Below are 13,482 nucleotides of genomic sequence, written 5' to 3'. Positions count from 1 at the left end.
CTTTCCTTACCTTCTCGGAGCAGCTTGTGTCACTCAAAAAACACCTGATCTACACAAGATTTACACAAAATTTTATCGCGTAATGCTGATCCAGTAAACGCTCCATGATTCTATGTGACGAGACGTTTCGACAGGGGCTCACAATACAAGCGACCTCCTTTCTTAAATGGCCGAGAGCCGACTGCCGATTTTCCCCAGCATTCCCAATATCCCCCTTCAACGATCCTGCACGCGTAGACCGCCTCTCGTCCGCCCGTTCACCCAGGAAAAAACCAGTCGTACTACTTTCAGAACAGACCCTGTATGCTGCACTGCAGTATATCAAAAACAGTGCTCTTATTCTACGGTTGCCTGGCTCAAGCAGTAAATAGTTATTATGAAACAAAATTGTAAAATTTATTGCCATAACTATTAACATATAAATATTCATCAGAGCTAACAAGGCAGCAGTTCATTCCACCCATGCAGTACAATAACTGCAACCATATAAGTTAAAAAGCAGCATGGCTGCCACTTCATCAGCCGAGCCCCGACCAAGGTATGGCTTTTGATGGCTCGGCGTCATCCAAGCAGCGGCCAATGCAGCCCATAAAAGTCCTGTGTGCACATGGAACGTCTGTGCTCCTTGCAGAAATGGCCAGTCCAGCACTTGGGTGAGCTGGTCTGACCACTTGAGAAGCACAAACGTTCCCTTTAACCTCAGCAGCCCGTGACCTGCGGATCTACTCCAGACCGCTTCGTTATCCCCAACTTGACAATTTCCTCAGCCACAGTGGGGTGGATGCCTATTGTCTGCTCCAAGGACTGTTTCGTCAATCCGCACCTGGAACATTGCATCAATTGAATCGTATGAGAAAAACATCCCGTGAACACAAGTGTCATGAATGCAGCAACACCAATTCCTGCAATACTGCACTTCAAACAGGCAAGTACTTATATCACAGCCAAGTACTAAATCAAGCTATGATGCTTTTTCGGCCCCTTACCTCAGTGCAGCGGCAAATCCTTGGATGACCTCCCCAGCATGAGGTCCTGTCATGTGCAGGCCCAGCACATGCTGTGGTCCCGACAGTTTCACTATGGCCTGCAAGGGAGACAAAACAAGGAGTGAGTCAAAAGTGGCATAGTGTTAACTTCCCGCCTGCAGGCTCAGGCAGTGCACAAACACACAGTACAAAAAGAAGAATATTATTCTGGCAACTCTTGCACAGGATTTCAGCTGACAAACACACAAACATGCAGCTATTCAAATATACCTTCAAGTAGCAATGGCTGGCATCTCTCTGAGCCACCGTGTATTCCAGCGGCTTGTAGAAGGCATGCAAGACATCGATGTTTTCCTTGCCAATGGCCTTCTCAGCAAGCTCTTCGGACATGCCAACGCAGCCATATTCGAGCGGTGTGAAAACTGTTGTAGGGACCTGAGTTCAGAAACACAAAAGCAGAACATTTGTACATGCCATGAGCCACTTGAGACACTATAGCCACACTAAAGTCAGGTGATCTAAGGTGACATTTAGTGCGCTTATATAAATAAGACAGAAGAATGGCCTGAGGGGAAAGTCATTGCGGGGAAAGTCAAACTTGCAGGAAAGTCATTATTAAATCAATTCAGTCGAATTTCTCCCTAATATTGATGCATGCAATGCCAATATCAGAGTTAAAAAGAATACTTGGAAGTAGCCAGAACACAACTGGAACACAACTGGATTTTCACCACATATCTTGTTTCCAGTTTTCATTAGTCACTCTGCCCACAGTCTCATACCATCGTCCCTAGTTGAAATTTTATCGTTTTTATGAATTGTACAATTTTAACACTTTTATTCGGCCCTTTATACCACCCCTAATGACTCAGCTGGTAACTCGCCTCAAGACTACTTACTGTGTGTTCATGTTCAAATAAACTTCAGTTATTAGTCAGCACCTGTGTCATTCATCTCTACCTCATCCTGTGCTTGCGCTGTTCCCTTTTCTGTCACGTTACACCAACCAGTCCGCAGCAACACCCTCACGAACAATTGGAACCAATCAAAACTGGATTGTTTCCAGCTGTAATTGGCCCCTTCCAACCTTCCAATTCTTTTTTTACAACAGGACAACACACTTACAGCAAGACAAGTAGTAATACGATACTAACTTGTAATGAAATACTGAAAAAAAGAACTAGTCTATGCAGCCATGCGCAATATGTGCACACACACAAACACATACGAAGGCGTTTTAAGGCGAACTGTGCAGAACGGGAGGCTAAAACAACACTTTCTTCTCATGTGGCTCAAACTAACTGATAGAAGCATGTACACCCTACTAATGCCAATGGCACTCCACGAAAAGAACGATGTCACAGAAAGCTACAAACAAACAAACAAGGCAAAGTTCCAGGTGCGAGTTGCTAGAACTCACGCTGTTGTAGTCCATGCACTCGGTGGATACACCAGCAAGGCGTCGAGCCAGAAGCTTGCCAGCATGAATGGCCACAGGTGTGAGCTCAGGCTTTCCCTGAACATAAGTGATGGCAAACATGATTATAAATCCCTTATTGCAACCAAAATTTTGCTGGCAAAAAATCAAGAAAAGAAAGAGATGACCACATGGCAATTTTTCAACCTCACAAGAGTAAGGACAAGATATGAAAGACAATTGTGGGTGACAATTTCTGAAACAAAAATGAAAGAAGAGGACAGAAACACTTCTTATATGATGGGCATTACCCAACACATTTCAGACACAAACACAAAGTGCTACAAAGAGTCATAGCCATTGAGACATTTGGTACAACAGGAAAGCTTCTGCCATAAAAAATGCCTATAAAAACGCTAAAAGTAGAGCCAGTTGGCTAATCAACTTGAATATATGTGCTAATTGGAATTATAAAACAATGAGACAGAAAATAACAGCAGAAAGCACAAGGCGTCACAGCTATTTATTACAAGCTTCTTGACCCTAAACAAGGCCGACTGGGGGGGCCAGTGGATCAGACATAATACTTAAATGAAGACTATAGCATAAAAACGGCACATAAAAAAAACACTGTCCTGTCCTTGCCTTTTCTACTAGTAGTTGTTTTAATGCTACATTCTTCAGTTAATTATTAGCCTTGACACATGACTTGAATTTTATACAAGTACTTAGCTTATCACAATGAAGGCCCCTAGTTTCTCGCGATTCCGAGGAAAATCGCAAATTTAAGCATTTTTGCAGAATTTTGTGTTGGCAGCCAAATTTCCATTTTTTTATGCAACTGCTCTTACGGACATCAGCAGGAACAACAGAATGATGGAAAAATGACCGATTTAACTTATTTGCACAAACATAAAATGAGCGGGAGCTTATGACCTCAGAAAAATTTTTAAAAATATATCATCATGATTGTTATGAAATCCCACACTGTTAAGGCCAACCACAGCTGAAAGAGGATCCATGGCAGGTCACGTTTCTACCACATAAAAGGTTGGAGTTTGCAAGCATGCCTGGACATAGTCGAGAATTGCCAGCGCTAGTTGCTGAGTGGCAAATGTACCTGAAAACAGCTTGACAGAGACAGAGAATCTCATTGTTTCTTTCTAAGCAAGATAAACAAGGTGAATACTTCGATGTCCCATCTATCTGGGCTGGAATGGAAGAGGTGACCCCCAACACTCTCTTCCATCACAGTCATTATGGAGATCTTATCAAACAAACAAGCAATCAAGAAGATAAGATGAAACATTGCTTGATGCTGAGTCACAACAGCCACCTTTAATTTTAGAGGATGGACTTCTGCAGCATGCAGGGCACGTTGTCAAAATGCATGTTTATTTCATGCGTCTATGCTTCCTGCAGAATTTCATAGATTTTCAACCCCTTAACTCTTTTCGGCTCAGATTAAACCCGTTCAATAAAAAAAAACTGATATTAAGAGACTAGCATGTGCAGGAGCAGGATAATTTAACAAAATCGTGAAATCAAAGTTTCAGCGATTCTTTATCAATGTTTTTGCATGATTCCAAATAGTTTCATCAGTTCTTTATCAATGTTTCTGCATGATTCCAAATGGAATCAGTGGGACTTATTGGGCGTAAAATGCTTAGTTTGGTGGTTTCTTCGAAAATTTAATTTAATATCAACTGCTTGGAAACAGCATTTGATATGAAAAAAAAAAAAAATGAGGACCCAGCTTAGCAGGGAAATCTTCGAAGCCTACTGCACAAAAAAAGAAAATGACTGGTGCATCAGCTCCACTTCAGTATCTTTATCTAAGAAAGAGTTAAACTATCTAGATGCTAACTTGTGCCACACGCGCCCATGTGCCTGTGTTATTTGATGGTTTCAGCTGTTTATCAGGTGTGATTACGGTTCCTGTATAAATGTGGTTTTCCTGCAGTAAACTTTAGTTGAAGTTCCGCGTCTTGTCCTGTGCTTTCCTCTCTTCGTTCTGCGTCGTTTTGTGCGGTTGCAATATGCACTCCATTGTCAACCACCAACTAGCCCGCCTTCACTTGTTACTTGTTACAAAAAGCATTTGTCTTTCCTGAAGTATAGGTGTGCGTCGAAGTTCTAATCAAGGACATGTGAGAACGGCATGAAACACAGCTTTTACCTCTGTTGTTGTTTTCTCATCGTGCGCCGGCCAGTGTGGGGTCTTATGCAATCCTTGAGTTGGTTGAAGACAAACAATGGTTCTTATGAAACGTGGCGTGCAAGAGGCAGGGCGATCATTTTACCAGAATCCAGATTTCCAGCCTCGAGCTCACAGCACCTAGCTTTCTGCATTGACTAAAATTTGTAATGCGAAATTCTCAAAGACTGAGTCAGTGCAGAAACTTTGGAAGTATTTATGTGGTGAAGGTGCTTCTTGCAGTGGGCATTCGTAATCTTGATTTCTGCCTTGTTCAGCAGTATCATGATGCATCTACAAAATGTATTTTCCTTTGACGTCTTTTTTGGATGATATCATGATCTGCTGGGCGAGTTGGACGGCTTTTCAAAGGTCGAAAGCTGGATGACTATACATTTTCCTGCAGTTTTCGATTTCCTGCCATCGGGGAAGTCATTTCTATGCATACATGAAAGATATTTGCATTGTAATCATAAGTAGGGGTGTGCGAATATTCGAAATTTTCGAATATAATTCGAATATTATATTTTTAGTATTCGAATTCGATTCGAAATCCAAGTATTCGTGTTGTCTCGAATATTCGACCCGACGCGAATATTCGTATCTAGCCGAATATTCAATGTGAGCACCGGCGTTCATTTTGGTCCGCAAGCCCTATTGACAGACATAACAACAAGGCGGCGCCCAGAGCAATGCGCATTCCTTCCTCCAAGGGCCATGCCATAGCTGACTGCGCTGGTGAGCTTCTTTGTGGCTATACCTGCGAAGCTGGTATAGTCAGAGCTGTGCACGAAGTACCTCGCAATACGTGCCAGTTCAGTGCCAAGTGAGAGGGCATTTTCTGTGGCTGGAGGAGTCGTTTCAGCCAGAACGGAACTACTTCTGCCTGACCATGTGGAGCAGCGGGTTTTCCTTCACGACAACCTTTCATGTTCATCCCAGCAACGCGCGTTCGCGCTGATGGCAAGCTAGCCTTAATCAATGCTGTGTACCAGCCATCTTCTCTGATATTTCCACTCTTCTAAGAATAATGTTCGAGACTGATACTTTTTGTGCAGCCACACACACCTTTTGTGTTCATTTAATCATCGATAGTTGAACTGTGATGTTCTTCGGTGCTCAAATAAATGTTTTGTAGTGGTTAAATGCGTCTGTCCTTGATTATTCGATATTCGATTCGATATTCGGAGCCAAGTATTCGTATTCGATTCGTATTCGAAGAATTTGATATTCGCACACCCCTAATCATAAGCAACCTGAATGTGCAAAATTCGTGTCAGAAGCTTGTAATAAGCACCAGCTGTAAGTTGCGCCTTGTGTTGTCAGCCATTTTTTCCTCTTCCTGTGTTTCATATTTCCAAGTCCTGTGTATATTCAAGATGGCTCTAAAATAGGTATCAAACAACGTACTGAATTAAAAGTGCGCATACTCACATCGATCACGTCACCGATGGCATAAATGTTCTTGGCTGAAGATTGCTCGTTGTTATCAACCAAGATTTTCTGATCTTTGGGATTCACATTCACTTTGGCTGCATCCAAATTGAGGTTTGCCGTCTCTGCTCGTCTTCCTGCATATTAAACGCCAGAAGTGCAGGTTGTGTAGAAACATGTGTGTTGTGCCAAACAAAGCATTATACTTGTAATTAGCAACAGATGAAACTAGTAAGCAGAAAAGTTCTTAAAAAATACAAACAAAACCAACACAATATACAAGGGCCTTCAGTGAGTATTTAAACAATCCAGTGGACGCTGCCAACTGAGATGACATTACTTTACTTATCTCACTGCACAATAGAAGGAATCAATAGAGGTCTGGACTCTTTTCTACGTCTTGATCACAACATTTTTTAAAAGAGGAAATAAAAAACCAGCAGAATGAACCTCAGGCGAAATAGGCCCGTTACACAAATGTAGCATGGTCAGGGGCCCAATCTTAATTCAGTTTCAGTAGTACTCTCCAGTGCAGTTAATCTAGAGAAATAGAACTGGCTGGTTGGTTTATGTGGTTTAACATCCTAATGTGACTCAGGCTATGAGGGACACTGTAGTTGAGGGCTCCGGATAATTTCGACCACAGTACACAAGCCTCAAGCATATCGCTTCCATCGAAATGCGACTACCGCAGCCGGGATCACACCCACGTATTTCAGGTCGGCAGCCGAGCCCCATAACCATTGAGCCACCACGACAGCTGAAATGAAACTGACTATTAGCAAGCATTAAAATTATGGCAGCTAGGAGTGAACCAGACACGGATTGGTGAGAAACTCTTCGAGGGGGCACTCTTATTTTCACAAAGCATTTCTTGAAACTTCTTTGTTCAAAACAATGAGGATCAGTGTGAGGATCAGCTTACTACTGTAATATGCTATTGTGCAATTGTATTGTAGTATGTACTGTATGCTTCGCGCTATCAACAGAATGTTCCAAACCAAGAATGTTTCTCCAATAGCAAGAGTCTGAGAAAGAAAGGTCAAATTAATTACTCCCTTGACCGAAGAACACATAACTTGCACTGTTTCATATTATCACGGTGCAAACACGTCCCTGCAGGAACACGGTGTAGCTCACCAACTGCTACCAGGATGGTGTCAAAGATGTCCTCCTGGACTTTACCGTCGGCACCAGACCACTCAACCTTGAGCTTGCCATCTGGGAGTTTGGTCACTGCCTTGGGCAAGCACTGCCATAAGAACTTGGTTCCCTCAGATTCCATGTGGTCAGACACCAGTTTGGCCATTTGCTGGGAGGGAAAAGAAGCAGTGTGAACTGCTGGTGAACCAAAAGTAAACGGACATGACTTTGCGAAAAGAGAGACTGAGAGCTAAGCTGTAGAACGAAAACAACGATGCACGAAGCGAAATGCTGTAGACACAAAACATGAGAGTTGAGCAAAACTAAGGTGTGAAAAATGTAACACAAATGTAAAAAGAGATGATTAGGTAAGCGCTCATTTCAGTTTACACAGCAGATTTCGTAGCATACAATTTTTCAAAATGGAAGCTTGTCAGTCAAGTGATTTCGCAGCATAAGGCAAACCACTGCAAACTTACCTGGTCAAACCCACGAAGGCAAATGGACCTCACCATGACTGTTGTGTCATAGCCTAGGCCATTCAGGAACCCAGCACATTCTAGTGCGACATCTGCCAGCAGTGTCAAGGTGTGACATATGAAGGAGTGCGACATGAGGCTAAAGGCGTCAGATACTAAATTTGCAGGCTCACAGTTTAGTACAGAGTTCAAACAGAAAGGATACAACTTGCTCCAATAACAAGCCTGGAAAGATAAAGATGTCAGCATTATATATATAATCAACATGGGGCTTTCTAAAATACATACAACATGCAAACCCACAAACAGCTGTAAACAAGCAGTAAAACAACATATTTCGGTGAAATAACTTAAATTTATAAGCAAGATTCAGTAGCTCACAAGCAAAAATAAAACCGCTAGCACACACCTGAGAGGCTGGTCTAGTGCAGTGGCAAAATTCAGGCACTGATGCAAGACATGCACTGATAAAGAACGCCGGCACTTACCATTGCCTGAAATAACCAGTGTCCTTCACAGAACATATATCAACCGTTTGTGGGGTTTAACGTCCCGAAGCAACTCAGGCTATGAGGGACGCCGTAGTGAAGGGCTCCGGAAATTTCGACCACCTGGGGTTCTTTAACGTGCACTGACATCGCACAGTAAACGGGCCTCTAGAATTTCGCCTTCATTGAAATTCGGCCGCCGCGCCCGGGATCGAACGCTCGTCTTCCGGGTCAGCAGCCGAGCGGTGTAACCACTGAGCCACCGCGGCGGGTATATATCAACAATTACAAAAACTGCCACAAGCAAAGGTGAACCACGAAAGCATCAAGATACACTGATCTTCACACCCCTTTTGAGCTCTACGGCCGAATCGCGCAAGTAAACGTGCAAGTGATGCATTTCGTGTAAATAATCATCGCATGCTATAGCAGCTTTGAAGTGCACAAAGTCAGAAATGTATGCAAAACTACTTGTCTTTAATTTTGAGCTACTCTTTCCATCACAGAAACTGGACGTAATTAGAACACGCAAAAAGAAAGCAGAGGAAAAAACAAAGAGGCTTACGTTTTTCCCGGTGGGTTTTCTAGAGAGAAGATGTCATCTGAGGTGATGGCATAGTCAGCCAGACCAGGGACGTCTGCCGGGATGACTGGCCTGCCTCCCACAGCAATGACATATTTGCTGGCAAGGAGGATTTCCTGTACCCACGTGCAAAGTGTAGACACCATACCACAGGACTAAGACAATGCACTATATGCAGAGAAACTCAAACACAATATACTAAACAGCATCCTGACCAATGATGTACAACTAAAACAGTGTAGTCAAAGCTAGGTGGTAGAGTCTATCATGAACTCTATTATGAAGAAGCATATGTTACTTCCTAGCACAAAAAAGGAGGAGGATGAACTAAGCTTCATAGTCATTTACAAAAGACTATAATAGTGTGTCAGAGACAGAGCACAAGAAGGAAGGCAGTTTTAATGAAGTTGTAGTAAGCAGAAAAGGCAAGACACCACAAGAACATACCTCTTTATCACTGGGACCCTTGGCAACAATCTTCTGGTGATCAATAAACCTTCCATGGGCATTGTAGTAGTCGACTTTTCTAGCGTAGGAAAAAGAATAAACCACAGTATAAAAATTGCATGAGCTTTGTTATTAATCGGTGACAACATTATTGAATCTTACTGTGTTACCTGTCATGCCTGGAGGCACAATTCTTGGCCCCTTTCCCTCTCAATACCCGATAAATAGTGAAGTGACTGCTTGTGACAAACTTATGATGATGCCATAGCAAACAAGCAGTCATGATAACCTTATGGATATAATCATCGAGAACGGAAAAGAAGAAGGGAACACACTTTTTTACCTTCGTCTAAGAAAAGTGGCTGTAACAGCTATAGCACGTTCCAACACCACTGCCTATCTCAACTCTTCAGAGTGTCCATTCCAATATCTAAATAGCCAAGCTTAAATTGAACAACATGGCCACACAGGCCACATTCTCTTAAAAGAGTGCCCATGCCTTGCTCCACATAGGTAAGATTACCACGTGATTGCGGGAGCTCTGAGTGTGCTAACAATAATAGCCACATAGGTCAGGACCATCACATTACCACATAGGACACATTCTCGAGAGCACATACTCCCCAGCCCAGCCGAATTTCACAGGCCAACAAGTGAAAGCAGTACAGCCATAGCTGTCACTTCTTCACCCGAGGAGTAGCTGGAAAAACTAAGCTTTTTTGTTTGTTTTCTTACAACATTTTTTGTCTCACAACAGACGCCCATGCATTCAACCAGGGAAAGGTGTGAAGAACCTACTTCTTGTTCAGCTGCACTCGGTGTCCCCAGTTGAGAGACCGTACATGTGCCTGCACTGCATTCCGCAAAGCAGACCAGTCGTGCTTCAACCTGGGTCCATCTCCAGTGGCTTCTGCAGCAGCGTCCTGGCCTGGCAGTTGCCAACCGTAGAGGGGTGCGTCCTTGACAGCCTCACCCAACAGGGCTGCCTGGTGGAAGAGCTTCTTGGGTATGCAGCCCACGTTGACGCAGGTTCCCCCCAGGCCCCACTTGCTGCCTCGCGGTGAGGGCGACACAGCGTCCAGCACAGCCACCTTCATACCAAGCCCCTGTGCTGTGTGCATACAGGTGGGAAGAGGAACTCATAGTCTCCACAGTCTCAAGTGGTTACACACGCACTTAATTTCACAAGCAAGTTCACAAGTTCACAAGCAAGGAAAACAGACCAAATTGGTAATTTATTTAGCTTGAACAGCGTTTCAATTCTCTCTATGTCCCTGTTTATGACGAACTATTCAAACAAAACATCAAATAATGTGCAGGCCGACAGCATGATTCCTGAGTTGCTCTAGCTCCCTGTAACTGCCACCTGGTTTATTAAATCGCGCATGCATACACAGCAAGTATACGCATCATTTACGAACTCATGCAGGTAACTGTAAAGTGCACTTGCATCACCCAGTGCCCCAGAAGAGGCCTTCTTTATTATAGTGCTTCGTTGAAGGTGGGAAACATATTTCATCGAAAACTGTAGACTTACTGACTTTGGCGCTTATTGTCATGTGCAGACGTGTGGAAGAAATGCGGACAGATTGACGTACTATCATCAAGTTCAATGGAAAATATTAGAAGTACGCTGAACGACAGCGCTTTGTATGGAGCCAACGTACCTTCCTTCGCACATGCCAGGCCTCCCGATCCCCCGCCGATGACAATCAGGTCGTAGCTTTTCTGTTCTAAATTTCGGCCAAATGGAAAGCATAAACAGGGCATGATCAAATGAGCCTGAGTGGGGTTTGGTAACGACACAGCAATGGCGTGAAGATTCTCACCTTGCGCCGTCGAGCGTTTTGCCTTTACCGAAAACGTGGGAGTTGCTTTGAGCCATTTAAAAATCTGGCACTCACGCCGCACCAAAGCGCAAGCCATTTCGTCTTTGATTGAATGCAAATTCCAGAGTACTTAGAACGCTTTCAAAGTTTCTGCGCGACCATCTCAACACACAAGCAGACGACAAGCACCCTTGCGTACGCTCCTACGCTGACCGCTCAGACATTTACCTACTACACAGCTAGTCATCAGAAAAGGCGCCTGGAAAATTAGAAAGACGGACTTGACATGCCATAACTGCCACTACTTCATAAACTTAACGACACTAACGACCACGCTAACAACACAGAATCATGCGGAAAAGAAGACATGCTACTCAACCAGAGGCCAGTCACAAAGCCAGTCATTAAAATGTAAAGAAACAATAAAATTAAAAACACGCTTGAAATGCTCAAATAAAATATAAATATACAGTTTATATAAGTAAAACATTAGTTTAAGCATCACTTTAACGCTATAAGCTGCTTTTTTATTTGCACATATTGAGGGCGGCACATTCTGGAGAGCAAACTACAACGCGGAGTAATTTTTTTGTAACGAGTAGGCCGGTCGACGACGGCTTTTATTCTAAATATTATCTAAACATTAGTAAGAAACTTTATATTTTGATGGCTTTTTTATTCCCATGTCCACCCCGTGCAGTTTAGAATTATTAAGAAACTAACGCCGCTTTGCGGTGGACACAAGAACGTTGATAGGAGCGTAAATTTCGAGCAGGCATTCAAGGAGCTAAGGGGGGAGTGTTGCGGGCATATTTTGTTTATAAATAGTTTCGAAGCGCGTGCGCGTGCGCGCTTGTAGTGATGCCCGGTTGTTGAGTGATACCGCGATACGCCGCCGTGCCGTCGGGGTATCGCCAAGACTCGACGTCCGGCCCCGTTTATTTTCGTTGTCGACAAGACCTTCTCACAGTGCAGATAGCGGAGGCTGCGAAGAAGATGGCGCCGCAAGTTATTCGCGCCGCGACCTACCTCAGTCCCGGAATCCCCGTCGAGTTCTACGAGGCCGTGCTGCAGTACCTCGAGCAGAGGCTGGACGTCCACACCACGCTACTGTACGAGTCGCGCTGGTTCGGACCCCCGGCTGACCGGAGGGACCCGTTCGAGCACAACGACGTCGATGTCGCCTTCATGAGCCCCATCGCTTTCGTGCGTATGCAGGATGCCGGCAATCGGCACATCGAACTGCTACCCGTTTCGTCCGTGCACGAGCACCGCAAGGCAGTGCACGGAGAGACGGGCCACTTCGCTGACGTGATCGTCAACGCTGACCTGCAGGCGGCCAATGTCGATTCGTTTGAGAAGCTGCGCGGGTGTAGGTGGGCCTACACGGGCCCGGAGTCTTTCAGCGGAAACCAGATCACATTGCAAGTGCTCAAGCGACGCGGCGAGACTGCCACCTTCTTCGGGAACAAGCTGCGGGCGAAGTCGCACCTAGACTCCATCTACATGGTCCTGAACAAGCAAGTGGACGCCGCAGCCGTGGACGCGAACTGTCTCGCGCTCTTCTTCGACCGGAACCCGTCCTACAAGGACAAAGTGTTCGTCATCGAGTCGTGGGGTTCCCTTCCCCCGTACCCGATCGTCGTGCGCAAGGCACTGCCCGAGGAGACCAAGCTGGCGCTGAAGAATGCACTGCTGGAAATGGCCCAGTACTCCGAAGGCGCCAAACAGCTTGCCCAGTTCAGGGTCAAGGGCTTCGCGCCGGTCAGCATGGATGAGTTCCTGGCGTTCAAGGAGGCCGTGAGGGAGACGTCCAAGCTCACCTTTGACTCAGTCTATTACTGAAGCACTTAGGTGTAATGGGCAGTTTTATCATGGCAAGACTGTAGTCAAGGTCGAGAAAAACTGCCGCTCGGCGCCTTCGAGCCGAGGCAGCCACTGCATCGTTTGAGGCCATATATGCGATAGTATGCGCTACTTTTTCTGTATAATTGGGTCTTTCAACTTAGGCACACAATTATGAGCAGGTTTGGGAGAGTTGTGCTGGTAGTGGTACATAGTAGAAATGTATTGCATATGTTGTTTGGTTGGGGAAGTCATTCTGTGATGTTTTGAAGCGGAATGCATTCTCTTATTGCTTCACATACTTTCCTGGATTTAATGCGTATGAAACTTTTGAACTGCCATCGTTGGTCACGTTAGAATTTTACCTTGTCTATGCAATACTCGGAACTTTTTGATAGCGTAGTGTCAGATATTGCTGCACTGGTGCAACCTTTGTTTTGCTATGAAGTTATTCCTTCGTGCCCTGGTGGCACCAATGTATGGTCAGCAGCGTTAATGTATATGTGCTACATGCATATACTTATTAAGTCCTTGTTTCGGTATATCTATTCGGAATTGCAGTATGCGATGTTGCTTTCTGCCATTAAAATGGCTATACGGTATGTTTGTTATTGTGTTGACAGCATGAACGTGG

The 13,482-nt window shown here is 44.5% G+C and overlaps 1 pseudogene across 2 annotated transcripts; it reads right to left on the bottom strand.

Moving 5' to 3' along the window:
• Positions 1-374: 374 nt before the first annotated feature.
• Positions 375-11,411, bottom strand: LOC149363973 (thioredoxin reductase 2, mitochondrial-like; annotated as a pseudogene). Of its 2 annotated transcripts, XR_016289134.1 has the most exons (13): positions 11,004-11,411; positions 10,842-10,907; positions 9,973-10,285; positions 9,175-9,253; positions 8,710-8,843; positions 7,862-7,881; positions 7,657-7,748; positions 7,175-7,346; positions 6,035-6,171; positions 2,407-2,502; positions 1,257-1,421; positions 987-1,084; positions 375-823 (listed from the first exon to the last, which is right to left on the bottom strand). The product of XR_016289134.1 is annotated as a thioredoxin reductase 2, mitochondrial-like, transcript variant X1 (transcript). The 2 variants fall into 2 exon arrangements; XR_016289135.1 differs by lacking the exons at positions 10,842-10,907; positions 11,004-11,411 and adding an exon at positions 10,712-10,839.
• Positions 11,412-13,482: the final 2,071 nt, after the last annotated feature.

This window comes from Amblyomma mixtum, chromosome 2 (assembly GCF_055824585.1).
Source record: "Amblyomma mixtum isolate Tamu chromosome 2, ASM5582458v1, whole genome shotgun sequence".
In the NCBI taxonomy this organism is placed as follows: Eukaryota; Metazoa; Arthropoda; class Arachnida; order Ixodida; family Ixodidae; genus Amblyomma; species Amblyomma mixtum.
Note: the sequence above shows the minus strand (reverse complement) of the source record. Positions and strands in the feature narration are given on the sequence as shown.